The sequence below is a fragment of the Bos grunniens genome, chromosome 1 (genome assembly GCF_055505025.1).
Source record: "Bos grunniens cultivar Pamir isolate PY7600 chromosome 1, Bosgru_T2T1.0, whole genome shotgun sequence".
NCBI lineage: Eukaryota > Metazoa > Chordata > Mammalia > Artiodactyla > Bovidae > Bos > Bos grunniens.
In genome coordinates this window covers 103,216,190-103,229,055 of record NC_141165.1, presented here as the reverse complement: position 1 = coordinate 103,229,055, position 12,866 = coordinate 103,216,190, and the positions used below count along the sequence as shown (strand labels likewise).

Below are 12,866 nucleotides of genomic sequence, written 5' to 3'. Positions count from 1 at the left end.
TCACCCTTCTTTTTGGTCCAATTTTCACATCTGTACTTGACTACTGGGAAAACCGTAGCTTTGACTATACGGACCTTTGTCAGCAAAGTGATATCTCTGCTTTTTGATATGCTGTCTAGGTTGGTCATATAGCTTTACCCCAAGAAGCAAGCATCTTTTAATTTCATGGCTTCAGTCACCATCTGCAGTGATTTGGAGCCCAAGAAAATAAAGTCTGTCACTGTTTCCATTTCTTCCCCATTTGCCTTGAAATGATTGGACTGGATGCCATGATCTTCATTTTTTGAATGTTGAGTTTTAAGCAACTTTTTCACTCCCCTCTTTCACCTTCATCACGAGGCTCTTTAGTTCCTCTTCACTTTCTGCAATTAGGATGGTATTATCTGCATATCTGATGTTACTGATATTTCTCCTAGCAGTCTTGATTCCAGCTTGTGCTTCATCCAGCCCAGCATTTCCCATGATGTACTCTGCATATAAGCTAAATAAGCAGGGTGACAATATACAGCCTTGATGTACTCCTTTCCCAATTTGGAACCAGTCTGTTGTTCCATGTCCAGTTCTAACTGTTGCTGCTTGACCTGTGTACAGGCTTTTCTGTAAGGTGGTCTGATATTCCCATCTCTTTAAGAAATTTCCACAATTTATTGTGTTCCACACAGTCATGAACAGTATCTGTCTATATGTGAATTCATTTTTGATTCCTGACAAAATATAAGTTAAGCAGCAAGCCTCTAAATCTCTAAATAAATTTTTAAAAAACAAGAACATTTTTGAAGGTTAATAACTCATAGAAAAAATAATATAAGCAAAAATAAACAGTATAATTTTCCTCAAATAATGAAAATGTTCATGACAAAAGACCAGGTGTTACCATTAATGAAATAAAATTCATATTTTATGGCAATATGAAAAAAACGTAAGCATAACATTTTTGTCTGTCTCTTCAGACCTCTTCTCTCACCTTTGGTGTATACTGTGCATCCGCATTCACCAAACCTCCTTAAGAGATAACATTCCTTCTTAATCTCATCAAGGGTCACAGCTCCTTAGGAGATAACCTTCCTTCTTAATCTTGTAAAGGGCCACAATGACCCATGACCCACTACTGGCTTTGTATGTGTAGATCTGGATTGTGCAAGCTGCAAATAATATATTATTTAATGTACAGCCATCTGTCTCAAAAACTTACAATTGACTTTGGCCTCTAGAGTGGAACAGTTCTTAGAGGTTTCTTTGGGGCTGTCCCCAGGTTATAATCTTCTTTTTGGCTCCACTGATTTTTTTGTGGCCACCATAAAGAAAAGCAAGAGATCCAACTTTCACATTCTCAAAGAGCCTCACATTTAAATGTTTGAAAGATCTCCAAAAGAGGCTATCCAATTAGCCAGAGATGTACTATCTGTAGTTAAAGAAAATAAATCAGTTGTGTGTATTTGGTCTTCATTCTCCTTTTTTTATCCAGAGCTTCTAAAACTGTTGAAATTTCTGAATTGGTAGAGCAGTAAAGGCATCTTTTCTTATGTTAAGGAGGTGACTTTTGGAAAGTACTTAGGGGCGGGGGTTGGTTGCCAAGGGAACCAACTGGAGATTTAGAGGACTGAAACTTCCTGTATCTCCCTCCACTCTCACCTGACTTCTAGGGAGGGGAAAGGGAGTGGAGATTGAATTTTTCACCAATAGCCACGGATTTAGTCAAGTGTGCCTAATGAAGCCTCGATAAAATCCCCAAAGGTGTAGGGTTCAGAGAGCTTCAGGGTTGGTGGATTTGTGCGGCGCTGGGGGAGTGACGCCCTTGGAGAAGACATGGAAACTTGTACCTCCTCCCCGTACCTTGCTCTAGGCCCCGCTTCCATCTGGCTGTTCCTGAGTTATATCCTTTTATAATAAACCAGTGATCTAGTAAGTAAAATGTTTCTCTGAGTCCTGTGAGCTGCTCTCATACATTAATGGAACACAAGGGGGTGATTGCTGTAACCTCCGATCTCTAGCTGGTTGGTCAGAAGTAAGGGTGATAGCCTGACCTTGTGACTGACATCTGAAGTAGGGGTCAGGGAGAGTCTTGAGGGACTGTGGGATCCGAAACTCTCTCTGGTAACATAGTATCAGAATTGAGTTGAATTGTAGGACACCCCAGCTGGTTTTAGGGAATAGCTTGTTGATGTGGGAAACAACTCCACCTGCACCCCCACTCCCCTATGGTTGGAAATGGCTGCAGAAAATTTGCATGTGTGCATGCTCAGTCACTTCAGTCATGGCCAACTCTTTGCGACCTTATGGACTGTAGCCTACCAGGCTCCTCAGTTCATGGTATTCTCCAGGCAAGAACACTGGGGTGGGTTGCCATTTCCTCCTGCAGGGGAGCTTCCCAGGGATCAAACTTGAGTCTCCAGCATTGCAGGTGGATTGGGCCACCTGGGAAGCCCCCTTATACAATATAATGTTCAATAAAGTAACTACTAGCCATGGGCACAATAAAGGATAGAAATGGTATGGACCTAACAGAAGCAGAAGATATTAAGAAGAGGTGGCAAGAATACACGAAGAACTATTCAAAAAAGGTCTTCACAACCCAGATAATCATGATGGTGTGATCACTCACCTAGAGCCAGACATCCTGGAATTCGAAGTCAAATGGGCCTTAGGAAGCATCACTACAAACAAAGCTGGTGGAGGTGATGGAATTCCAGTTGAGCTATTTCAATTCCTAAAAGATGATGCTGTGAAAGTGCTGCACTCAATATGCCAGCAAATTTGGAAAACTCAGCAGTGGCCACAAACTGGAAAAGGTCAGTTTTCATTCCAATCCCAAAGAAAGGATGTGCCAAACAATGCTTAAACTACCACATAATTGCACTCATCTCACATGCTAGTATAGTAATGCTCAAAATTCTCCAAGCCAGGCTTCAACAGTACATGAACCATGAGCTTCCAGATGTTCAAGCTGGATTTAGAAAAGGCAGAGGAACCAGAGATCAAATTGCCAGCATCCATTAGATCATCAAAAAAGCAAGAGAGTTCTAGAAAAACATCTACTTCTGCTTAATTGACTATGCCAAAGCCTTTGACTGTGTGGATCACAAAAAACTGTGGAAAATTCTGAAAGACACGGGAATACCAGGCCGCCTGACCTGTGTCCTGAGAAATCTGTATGCAAGTCAAGAAGCAATAGTTAGAACTGGACATGGAACTACAGACTGGTTCCAAATCGGGAAAGGAGTACATCAAGGCTGTATTTTGTCACCCTGCTTATTTAACTTATATGCAGAGTACATCATGGGAAATGCTGGGCTGGATGAAGCATAAGCTGGGATCAAGATTGCCAGGAAAAATATCAATAACCTCAGATATGCAGATGACACCACCCTTACAGCAGAAAGTGAAGAAGACCTAAAAAGCCTCTAGATGAAATTGAAAGTGGAGAGTGAAAAAGTTGGCTTAAAACTCAGCATTCAGAAAACCAAGATCATGACATCTGGTCCCATCTCTTCATGGCAAATAGATGAGGAAACAGTGGAAACAGTGGCTGACTTTATTTTCTTAGGCTCCCAAATCACTGGAGATGGTGACTGCAGCCATGAAATTAAAAGATGCTTGCTCCTTGGAAGAAAAGCTATGACCAACATAGCATGTCAAAAAGCAGAGACATTACTTTGCCAACAAAGGTCTGTCTAGTCAAAGCTATGGTTTTTTCCAGTAGTCATGTATGGGTAGGAGAGTTGAACTATAAAGAAAGCTGAGTGCCAAAGAATTGATGCTTTTGAACTGTGGTGTTGGAGAAGATTCTTGAGGGTCCCTTGGACTGCAAGGAGATCCAACCAGTCCATTCTGAAGATCAGCCCTGGGATTTCTTTGGAAGGAATGATGCTAAAGCTGAAACTCCAGTACTTTGTCCACCTCATGTGAAGAGTTGACTCATTGGAAAAGACTCTGATGCTGGGAGGGATTGGGGGCAGGAGGAGAAGGGGACGACAGAGGATGAGATGGCTGGATGGCATCACTGACTCGATGGACGTGAGTCTGAGTGAACTTTGGGAGTTGGTGATGGACAGGGAGGCCTGGCCTGCTGCGATTCATGGGGTCACAAAGAGTCGGACACGACTGAGCGACTGATCTGATCTGATCTGAAAGGCAATTTTCAGACAAATATTGGCCCTTTAAACCATTAGAGAGTAGCCAACTTGAAATTCAAAAAAATGTAAAAAAAGTCTGTAAACTTCAAAATAATAACCTGATTTGAAATGGATACAAATGCAGAGAGGCAGTGCGGTCATGTCCTGTTATAAACCAGAGTGGGTAGAGAAAAAGAATATGTCAGTTCTTCAATTTATTTACAGTTGTCCAAAGGAGAGAGAAACTCCAGATATTGGACATAAACATTCTTGATACTACAGTGAAGCAGATATTGTGAATATTAAATCCTTTCTGCTTCCCTCGGTAAATTTATTAGTGAAGCCAGGGGTCAATTCTAACAAACATTTGGTGACTGTTTATGGGTCAGCACTGATGGGAATTTAATGATGAGCACAGCTGTGTTACTTAGAAAGGTATGATGGGAATTGCGCTTTATGAAAATTACTCTGGTAAGGAAGGAGTGTGGGATTTTTACAGGGACCATGAAGACCAGAATGAAGTGGTTGTTGGTGGAACTGGAGAGACAAGGAAGATTATGTGATACATGATGAGGTAAAATCCCATGGGAACCTATTCAGTTCAGTTCAATTGAGTCGCTCAGTCATGTCTGATTCTTTGTGACCCCATGAATTGCAGCACTCCAGGCCTCCCTGTCCATCACCAACTCCCAGAGTTCACTCAGACTCATGTCCATCGAGTTGGTGATGCTATCCAGCCATCTCATCCTCTGTTGTCCCCTTCTCCTCCTGCCCCCAATCTCTCCCAGCATCAGGGTCTTTTCCAATGAGTCAACTCTTCGCATGAGGTGGCCAAAGCACTGGAGTTTCACCTTTAGCATCAATCCTTCCAATGAACACCCAGGACTGATTTCCTTTAGAATGGACTGGTTGGATCTCCTTGCAGTCCAAGGGGCTCTCAAGAGTCTTCTCCAACACCACAGTTCAAAGGCATCAATTCTTCAGCGCTCAGCCTTCTTCACAGTCCAACTCTCATACATGACCAGTGGAAAAACCATAGCCTTGACTAGACAGACCTTTGTTGACAAAGTAATGTCTCTGCTTTTGAATATGCTATCTAGGTTGGTCATAACTTTCCTTCCAAGGAGTAAGAGTCTTTTAATTTCATGGCTGCAATCACCATCTGCAGTAATTTTGGAACTTATTGGGGGATTGAAATTAGTTACAAAAATATTGGGAGATTGAATATTGTGGAATATTGGGGCACTAAAATTATTTATGGAGAAGGAAATGGCAACCCACTCCAGTATCCTTGCATGGAAAATATAAAAGTGAGGTTTAAATATGGTACCAGGAAAATGGTGGTATGATTAACACCATGTTTGAACCAAAGACAGCATAGAAGGGAGATGTGTCATGGACTTTAAAGATTGAAGCACAGGGACTTCCCTCGTAGTTCAGTAGCTAAGACTCCTCAATCTCAATGCAAGGGGCCTGGGTTCAATCCCTGCTTGGGGAACTGGATCCCATGTGCTTCAACTAAGACCAAGTGCAGCCAAATAAATAAATAAGTAGATTGTAGCACTTAGCAACCATTGATAGGTGCTATTTCCTGCCATGACCCACCTGACATATAATAAATCCAAAGGTATGTAATCAAGTATTTGTCAGGCTTTGGTTAAGATTCCAAGGACAGCATAGAGCATAGAATCATAATGTATCTTTCTTTGTTAAAGAAAAGTGAAAATTTTGGAGTTCATTTAGTGGTCCAAAGTAAAACCAGTGTGATAAAAATGTCCTAGTTAATTATCTGACAAATTGCTTCACCCCATTTAATTCTTCTCTCCTTGCCTTTTGCAGATCTGGCAGGACTCTTATTCTATAGTATAATGATTTGCTAGATTAGGATTTCGTAGATTAACAGGACTCTGCATTATTTAACTTTGTATTGTCAACCTTTGTCTAAGAGCCTTGCACACAAATATTGGCTAAGTAATGAATAAATGACTGAATGGATGAGCAAACAAATCTTCCAGGGCTTGGTTTAGTCCTCATTGCTACTGAGACTATGTTTGGGTGTCTGGCCACAGGAATCCCGACATTGACTCAAATTGCTCTCCAGTTAGTATTGATGTATAGTACATGTGACTAGTCAGGTCCTTGGTTAGTAAGTCATGGTGATAGTGGTGGTGGTATGAGCTTAGGGGAGGGTATCATGGTGATGAGCATAGGGAAAACAGGATAGAAGATATAGGTATATTTATTTTTAATGCCCTTCTAGTATTCTGATCAAATTTTGAGTTTCCTTTTCTTAATTCTTAAATAGGTAATAGGTACCAGGAACTGCATTAAGCATGGGGATAAAAATACAAGGAGCAAGTCCTGGAGTGCAAAGTATTCCATCCATGGGGGATGTGCCATTCTTTGATGGCTCCAGTTGGCATGCCCAGTTAATCTTTGCTAGCCTTCTTGCTTTACAGTGCAATATGATACTCCATATTTATCTTATACTGCATGATTTCTTTTAGAAAGATTTTCTCTTGCCTCAAAAAATGCATAATAAAATTTATCATACCTAAAAATATTTTCAACAACCTTCTATTTCATAGGGAGAATGTTTCAGCCTTAGTAAAAATTAACATTAGGGCTTTACTAGTTGTAAGATCCACATTTACTTTCCTTTAATTTAATGGCATCTTGATAGTTGTCCATAAGATTCAGCAAAGTTACAATGGTAGTATTTAATGTTTTAAAGCAAGTGTCTTTCTCAGTGATTCTGATACATAGTATCTGTTGGATTTGATGATGATCTCAAGTAATATATTGGTTAAAAAACAGACTTTAAATGTACATGTTCTTTAAAGAACTGAGCTTGCTTTGGGAAGCAGTTTTTTTTCCAGCCACTGCCAAACAAAGCAGCAGTTACAAATGAACTCTAACTTCCTTCACCCTTATCATTGTCTGTTTGAGAAATAAATATATTACATTCTCTAACATGAAAATTGGATGCTTGTTTTTATATTCATATGAATACTGTTTCTACTTTAAAGTCATACAAGAAAAAAAAAAAGAACTAAAACAATATTTGCCAAACCCTGAGATGAGCACATTGAAATCGTAGGCAATAACAAAACAGCCAAGTCCCCACACCTCCTGCCCACCATCAAAAAAAGCCATTACATAATTATGGCCTCACCAGAAAAGGACATAAAACAATTCTAAAGTAAAGCAGGTTATAATAGCAACAATAAATGAGTGGTTAATTTAAATATGATTTAGCCCACTGACTCCCAAACTTTGGTGGGTATCAGAACCATCCTGAGGGTTTGTTAAAATATATCTTTCTGGACCTCACCCACAGAGTTTCTGATTCAGTAGGTCTGGAGTGAAGTTGAAGTATTCACATTTCTAATAAGTTCCCAAGGAATGCTGATGATGCTGGTCCAGGGAACACATTTTGAGAACCATTAATCTAGGCAAACAGTGGAACACTAGACACTTCTGAAATCAATAGTATCAATGTATAATTATTAATAGAGAAGGATAAATTCATAATGGAACAAAGGGGAGGGAAAGAGAGCCTCTCTCTCAGTCCCCACCAACCTCATCCCCTTCAACTCATGGGACAGCATTAGAACTTGCTAAAATATCAGCCTTTTATCTTAAATTTGACAATTAGATAAAAAGAATTATACTTTCCTCCTACAGTGTTAAGACTGTGATTTGATTGCCTGACAAAGCTGAGAAATAGTCCCAGTAAGTATCAGAAAAATTTCTCCTCTGCAGAAGTTATAGGTAGAGAAAATGGAAGGAACGATAGAATTAGAAAGTCAGTGTTTTGCAGCTCCTAATGTAATAATTCAAGCAACATCATTGGATGAAACCAGGAGGTGAAAGGCTGATGTATCTTTACAATGGAGGGATTCAGTAGTTACTGTACAAATATACTGATCTACCTACAGAAATATAGAGAAACAATCAGACATTGTGGTGCTTAATCCACACACTAAGTATTATTGCCCCAAACAGTGAACTTGAATCTAATCAAGATTCTGGGGCACACTTTCATTTACAAAAACCATGTAGGAAAGAAACAAATTAAGTGATTGCATAGGGAATGAAACAGGCACGTCCAGAATATGGCATATTCTACCTGACAAAGACACAGGGGAAAGTTGGAGTAGTCTACTTGATTCAGAGAGACTTAAGAGTCATAATTAGCAAATGTGCCATGTGGATCTTATGTAGATTTTGTTTTGAACATGCTAAATGCAAGAAGGAATTTTTTAATAATTTACTTATTTTTATTTATTTATTTTATTGCCTTGAGTTTTTGTGGCTATGTGAGGACTTTCTCTAGTTGTGGAGAGTGGGGGCTATCCTCCAGCTGTAGTGCATGGGATTCTTATTTCAGTGGCTTCTTTTATTGTAGAGCACAGACTCTAGGTGCATGGGCTTCAGTAGTTGCAGCATGCAAGCTCATTAGTCATGGCTTGCAGGCCCTAGAGGGTGCAGGCTTCAGTAGCTGTGGCTCACAGGCTTACTTGCTCTGCAGCATGTGGAATCTTCCCAGCCCAGGGATTGAACCTGTGTCCCCTGCACTGGCAGGAAGATTCTTTACCACTGCCCTGGGAAGTGGGATTCTTTACCACCGGCCTAGGTATTAGTGAACAGCAAAGATTATTCTTAATTTCGTTTGGTTGATATGACATTTAAATCAGAAAGAAAATTGTTGTTGTTCAGTTACTCAGTCCTGTCCAACTCTTTGCGATCCCATGGACTGCAGCACACCAGGCTCCCCTGTCCTTCCCCAACTCCTGGAGCTTGCTCACACTCCTGTCCATTGAGTCATTGATGCCATCCAACCATCTTGTCCCCTGTCATCCCCTTCTCCTCCTGTCTTCAATCTTTCCCAGCATCAGGGTCTTTTCAGATGAGTCATTTCTTCACATCAGGTGGCCAGAGTACTGGAGTTTCAGCTTCAGCATCAGTCCTTCCTATGAATATTCAGGACTGATCTCCTTTAGGATTGAGACCTATTCAGTTCAGTTCAATTCAGTCGCTCAGTCGTGTCTGACTCTTTGCGACCCCATGAATTGCAGCACACTAGGCCTCCCTGTCCATTACCAACTCCCGGACTTCACTCAAACTCATGTCCATCGAGTCAGTGATGCCATCCAGCCATCTCATCCTCTGTCATCCCCTTCTCCTCCTCCTGTTCCCAATCCCTCCCAGCATCAGAGTTTTTCCAGTGAGTCAACTCTTCACGTGAGGTGGCCAAAGTTATTGGAGTTTCAGCTTTAGCATCAGTCCTTCCAAAGAACACCCAGGACTGATCTGCTTTAGGATCGACCGGTTGGATCTCCTTGCAGTCCAAGGGACTCTCAAGAGTCTTCTCCAACACCACAGTTCAAAAGCATCAATTCCTTGGCCCTCAGCCTTCTTTATGGTCCAAATTTCACATCCATACATGACTACTGGAAAAACCATAGCTTTGACTAGCAGACCTTTGTCAGCAAAGTAATGTCTCTGCTTTTTGATATCCTATCTAGGTTGGTCATAGCTTTTCTTCCAAGGAGCAAGTGTCTTAATTTCATGGCTGCAGTCACCATCTGCAGTGATTTGGGAGCCCAAGAAAATAAAGTCTGTCACTGTTTCCATTCTTTCCCCATCTCTTTGCCATATAGTGATGGGACTGGATGCCATGATCTTCATTTTTTGAATGTTGAGTAAGAAAATGGCCACATTTTAAAGGGGTGTATGCTAAAATATGTTGATACAAAATAATATGATACCTAGGATCTGTTTACTTATTGCTTTGTTTATTTACAGTACTTATCTATTTGGCTGTACTGGTCTTAGTTGTGGCATGTGGGATCTAACTCCTTGACCAGGGATCCAACCTGGGCCCCTCTGCATTGGTAGCATGGAGTCTTAGCCACTGGACCACCAGGGAAGTCCCTGGATCTGTTTGAAAATAGGGTTACAAAGAGGAAAAATGGATAGATGAAGGAAAGTGACATTTGGTAAGATATATTTGAATCCCAGGGACGGGGGAGCCTGTTAGGCTGCCATCTATGGGGTCGTACAGAATTGGACACGACTGAAGCGACTTAGCAGCAGCTGCAGCAGCAGCATTTGGCTTACAGAAATGCATATTCATGTTCTCCCTACCTCAAGTTTGATCCCTGGGTTGAGAAGATCCCCTGGAGAAGGAAATATTCTTGCCTGGAAAATCCCATGAACAGAGGCGCCCTGGCAGGCTATAGTCTATGGGGTCATAAGAGTTTGACATAATTTAGTAACTAAAAGGCAACAACAACTAATTTGTGTTCATTTAAAAGCTGTCAAAATAAAAATGGAAAGAGAAATCCAGCATCCATAGCTTTTCCTCTCTTAACCCTAATTTATGAAATTTCAAAAATTCAAAGTAATTTTTCTTTTTTTTTTATATTCTGTTTAGAATCTTGCCTGCATGGCTTATCCATCTGCCATGTGGCCTTGGGCAAAGTAATTGTCAGGTTCCTTTTTTGTTAAATGGCAGTAATAATATTACCAATCTTAGGATCCATATGAGATTTAAAAAGATAATGTAGGGAATTCTCTAGTAGTCCAGTGGTTAGGAGTCCATACTATCATTGCCAAGGGCCCAGGTTCAATTCCTGGTCATAGAACTAAAATCTCACAAGCTCTGCAGGGTGACCAAAAAAAGAAAAAAAGATAATGTATGTAAATCTCTCTTCACAGGGTCTGATACATAGTAACCATTCAATTAACATGTTATTACTATTATTATATAAATAATTGTTTTTCTTCCCTATTCTTCCGGTGAATCAGGGGTTACTGTCTTCTCAGTTTGAGCATTTGTAGAGCAGATATTAATACGAAGGATATTGTCTAAATAATGAATTTTAAAGTGATGAACTCTACTGGTATAGTTGATTTATAAGCTTAGATTATTTAGATATATAATATTTGTTAATGATATTAAAATATTTCAATGGGCTTTGGGGCTTGGGAAAACGATTTTAAACATACTTTCATCATTCACTGATGCTGGTACAGCATGAGTTGCTCTTAGTTTGCAGAAATAATCTATGTGCATTCTTCAGGAAAGGTAAACGTCTTTGCTAAAACTCTTCATGAAGCCTAGCTGAATTCAGAAGTAGGCTACAATCCCAGCTGATTTAATCAGCTTCAGAACTCTCTTACACTTACAGATGGGGCGACAGTACTGTACCTGTGATGCTTTTGGTACCATGAGAGGGGATCCAGAGGGTACTGGGAGGTGAGTGCAGATGACTCTCAAGTGCTTTGTGGATGAGGAAGTAAAAGCTAAGAAAAAGTGGCATGTTTCTTGGGAAATATTTCAATACTGTTATTTATACAAGGAGGCAGAGAGCAATACAGCTGGAGGATTAAGTGGAGAGATGAGCACACACAGATGGGTAAGAAAGCACTGTTTTGCCAACTGGATAACATCTGGTACATTAGAGTCAAGTTAAACACCTAACAAGCTAAACAAAGTCCAAGTAGCAGATGATTTCTTTTTCTTTCTTGGGAATGTAACAGCCCCATATAAGTCATGTTATGTGTGAAAAACAGAGATACAGTTAAAGAAGAAATTCTCATTTAAATATATGTGCAATACACAGCTAGAATTAAAACAGTAAGAAATATGAAAAGAAGGTAGTTTATAGAAAATCTAAATGGTGTAGTAACTCTGGTAGTGGCTTACAGTATAAAATACAGCAAATTTGTCTTCCTCCTGAAATTGCTATGGTTTATCAGATTATCAGCAGTGCTTACAAGGCAAAGCATATATAAACTTTTTTGGTGGGGAGGGGGAACAAAATATATATTGGTAATGAGTTACAGACCCACAACTGTAATACAACTTTTCTTTGAGGTAAGTCTACTTATGAGATGCTCTGTGAGTTATCAGTAATATTAAGATGCCTTTCTTGCTGAGATTTTTCTTCTTGATTCTCTCTATATTTTATATTACTATGGCCCAGGATATCTTTCTGAGACAGTGAATCCAATTTGAGTTTTAGTCACAGTGACAGAAATTAAAGTAGCATCAAAGATCCAATCTCTTTTTGTTATCCTCTGACTTTGAGGGAAGAAAATTCCTCAGGTTTGTAAGTCTACTTCTATAATTCAATGTTTCATTATTGAAGAACTGTAATTTTCAGGTCTTCTAAAGAGCAATACTATAGTGAAAACTTTGTTGTCTTTCTGATACATTAAAAGTAAATATTCCTAATGTTTCATTCCAATTACCATAACTGGATGCTGCTGCTGCTGCTGCTGCTGCTAAGTTGCTTCAGTCGTGTCAGACTCTGTGTGACCCCATAGACGGCAGCCCACCAGGCTCCCCCGTCCCTGGGATTCTCCAGGCAAGAACACTGGAGTGGGTTGCCATTTCCTTCTCCAATGCATGAAAGTCAAAAGTGAAAGCGAAGTCATTCAGTCGTGTCCGACTCTTAGCGACCCCATGGACTGCAGCCTACCAGGCTCCTTAGTCCATGGGATTTTCCAGGCAAGAGTACTGGAGTGGGGTGCCATTGCCAGCAAATCCACACCATTTTGCTGAAAGATAGTCAGCAGTATTTACTGAGCACTCACAGTGTCTGAAACAAATTCTAGGGGCTGGGGATAAAGCTGTGAAATGAGAGACAAGGAAATCTCCCTGGGGGTCCAATGGCTAAGACTGTGCTCCCGGTGCAGGGGACTTGGATTTGATCCCTGGTCAGGGAACTAGAACTCACA

General features: G+C 40.4%; 1 long non-coding RNA gene across 1 annotated transcript in view; it reads left to right on the top strand.

Moving 5' to 3' along the window:
* Window positions 1–1,653: 1,653 nt before the first annotated feature.
* The window catches only part of LOC147380031 (uncharacterized), a 37,803-nt gene continuing 26,590 nt past the window's right edge, over window positions 1,654–12,866 (top strand). Inside the window, exon 1 of the long non-coding RNA XR_015134440.1 lies at window positions 1,654–1,902. This is a non-coding gene — a long non-coding RNA (uncharacterized LOC147380031). The remainder of the gene's footprint in view (window positions 1,903–12,866) is intronic.